We start from the raw sequence: 3,207 nt of genomic DNA on the forward strand, positions 1-3,207 counted from the left end.
TAGCCTGGGCAACAGAGTGAGACTGTCTCAAAAAAAATAAAAAGAGAAAGAAAAGAAAGAAATCATGACTGGGAATAATGGAAAACATTTCTTTGTGTTTACTCATTTGTAGCATATTATCTTTAACTAAAACAAATGATCAAGACACTTTTTTTTCCCCTCTCTGTCTTTATGGTAGTTAAGCTAAGCATCCAGGTCCCTCTTGCCAACACCACCCTGGCATATATGCACAAGCCTGAAGCGTTAGTTTCCTTAACTCCCATCCAGCATTTGATCCACTGCCAGCCTTCCTAAATTTAGAACTCAGGATGCTGCTTTAGAATTTGACAAGTATATTGCACTCCTGCCATTAGCCTAGATTCACAACTTTCCCCCCTTTATATTTAGAAGCTCTTTTACTGCTAACTTGTTTATGCAGCACTTTCTGAAATTGTTTTATCTTTACAGCAGAATGTAGTGTGAGGCTGAATGGTTTAGGAAAAAATATTTCCTAAATCTTTTATTTTTCAGGTCATATGTGCATCTCTACTTATCAGAAATTAAGGTCTCTACAGATACAGGCTGCTGTCAAAAAAAAAAAAAAAAAAAAAAGAAATTAAGGTCTCATACAAACTTTGGTTATGGTTTGTTTCCACTAATTATTTACTAATTTTTCATACTTTTCACTGTAAGAACTATTTCTATCACTGAAATCATTACTTAATTTTTCAGATTTTCAGATTTTGATGAAGGAGAAAAAAGCTATAATGTTTTTAAGCATCCGTTCTAAACATATTTCTGATTTTTCATATGCATTTTTCAAAGTGTGACCTAAAATTATGTTTATATATGTTTATGGGAAGTGGGCAATGATTCATTAGATTTTAGCTGGAAACACCCCTAAGTCTTTTTCCACTCTCTAGGATATGTACGCTCTATATAAAATGACATGTAAAATGTGCCTTCAAACAGAATTTCTATCATTTTTCTGTTGCTGGCAACGGCTTCATTCCTGCAGTGTGCCAGCGAACATCATGAAGCAATTTCTTGGACTTTGGCCTGACGTTGAGCACAGTCCTGACAACCACACTCACTTGTGCGCATTGTGCTTATTTGAATCTATCTTTGCCAGACTGCAAGTGAAATTAATATATGCATTGTGTGCACATACCATATGAATTGTTATTGATACTGTCTAATACTATGAATAGCCTCGATCAGGTTTTGAAGACTAAATCAAGAGTAATATTTCTCTTTGAAAAGTTTGAGGATGGAGACGGCCTGTATTTTTTTCTTCTTCATAATTCACTTTAAGACCTGAATTATTTGTGGTAAACTTGAGAATCAGTTATCTATTTAAATATACTGTTGATGCTATTTCTTTCTTTCCCAAAGATATAATTTTTTGAAAATTACTGCTTGCAAGGGAATTCCACTGGGAAATGCTATGGATATTTTTTCTTCTTTGAGAATGAGCTTGAAACATCACATACATTATTAATATATTGTGTTTTCCTCACTGAAAAATATATAAATAAAATTATTTATTATCAATAGCTAAAAGTGACTATGACATCTGGCATTTCTGCTTCTTAAAAAGGTTAATGGAAGCTGATAATAGGGGAGGCTGTGCGTGTGTTGAGGGCAGGGGATATATAGGAAATCTCTGTACCTTCCACTCAATTTTGCTGTGAACCTAAACTTCTCTAAAAGTATTATTATTTTAAAAATGAAAAACAGAACTATCATAGACCAGCAGTTCCACTACCGGGTATATAACCAAAGGAAATAAAATTGCTATGAAGAGACACATGCACTTCTGTACTCATTGCAGCACTATTCACAAAGCCAAGCTATGCAATCAATACGAGTGACCACCAGTGAATGAATGGATAAAGACAATGTAGCATGTATACACAGTAGAATACCACTCAGCCTTACAGAGAAAAATCCTGCCCTTTGCAACAATATAGATGGACTTAGAGGACATTATGCTAAGTGAAATAAGCCAGACACAGAAAGAAAAATACTGCATGATCTCACTTATATGTGGAATATATAAAAAAAAATGAACTAATAAAAGTAGACTAGACTGGTAGTTATCAGGAACTGGGTGAGCAGGTGGGGTTAGGGAGATGTTGGTCAAAAGGTACAAAATTTCAGTTAGATAGCAGGAATAAGTTCAAGAGATCTATTGTACATCATGGTGACTATAGTTAATAAAAACATATTGTATTCTTAAAAACTGCTAGGAGAATTAAAGTGTTCTCACTACAAAAAATGACAAGTATGCTTAATAATGTCTATGTTAATTAGCTTGATTTAACCATTTTGAGAGGTACACATGTTCCAAAACATCTGTTATAGATGATAAAAAGTCTATTTAAAAAGGTAAATAACAATTGGTCATTTCAAAGAGGGCTCATGGAGTTGTGAAACCAAGAGCTCTTAACGCTGTGACCAAATATTGAAGTTCTCTGCAGGATGCTGTAACACTAAATAGTGCTATGTTTCCTGAGGAGAGGTACAAGACATTGAAAAAAAAAAATGAAAAAAAAAAAAAAAGGTAAATAACAAAAATTACAACATATTCAAACAGGATTTAAAATTCTTTTGAAGCGTGCTTTCAAGTTTTCTATCTTTTAATCTTCCCAACAGACTTACTGAGGTGAGTAGGTTTGATTAAGGTGAAGATACTGATTCAGGGATGATGACTGACAATTAAGGCCACACAGATGTGGTTTGGACCTGACTATTAAGATGCTAAATCCAGTGAGTTTTAAAATTAGCACTCAACTTATTTCACATACAATTTTTTTTTTTTTTTTAGACAGAGTCTCACTCTATTGCCTGGGCTAGAATGCTGTGGCAATCAGCCTAGCTCACAGCAACCTCAAACTCCTGGGCTCAAGCAATCCTTCTGCCTCAGCCCCCCAAGCAGCTGGGAGTATAGGCATGCGCCACCATGCCCGACATATATATATATATATATATATATTTTTTTTTAGTTGTTCAGCTAATTTCTTTCTATTTTTTCAGTAGAGATGGTGTCTCGCTCTTGCTCAGCCTGGTCTTGAACTCCTGAGTTCAAACAATCCACCTGCCTCAGCCTCCCAGAGTGCTAGGGTTGCAGTCATGAGCCACCATGTCCAGCCACACATACAAATTTTTGATTACCCTTTTGCAAACATTGAAAATAGTTATTTTTAGGTTTTAACAAATTCTCTG

The 3,207-nt window shown here is 34.8% G+C and overlaps 1 non-coding gene across 1 annotated transcript; it reads left to right on the top strand.

Moving 5' to 3' along the window:
* The first annotated feature begins 2,382 nt into the window (after positions 1 to 2,382).
* On the top strand, positions 2,383 to 2,509 carry LOC142875437 (small nucleolar RNA SNORA25). The gene has a single exon (XR_012922789.1). It is a non-coding gene; the product is annotated as a small nucleolar RNA SNORA25 (small nucleolar RNA).
* Positions 2,510 to 3,207: the final 698 nt, after the last annotated feature.

The sequence above is a fragment of the Microcebus murinus genome, chromosome 1 (assembly GCF_040939455.1).
Source record: "Microcebus murinus isolate Inina chromosome 1, M.murinus_Inina_mat1.0, whole genome shotgun sequence".
NCBI classification, from domain to species: Eukaryota; Metazoa; Chordata; class Mammalia; order Primates; family Cheirogaleidae; genus Microcebus; species Microcebus murinus.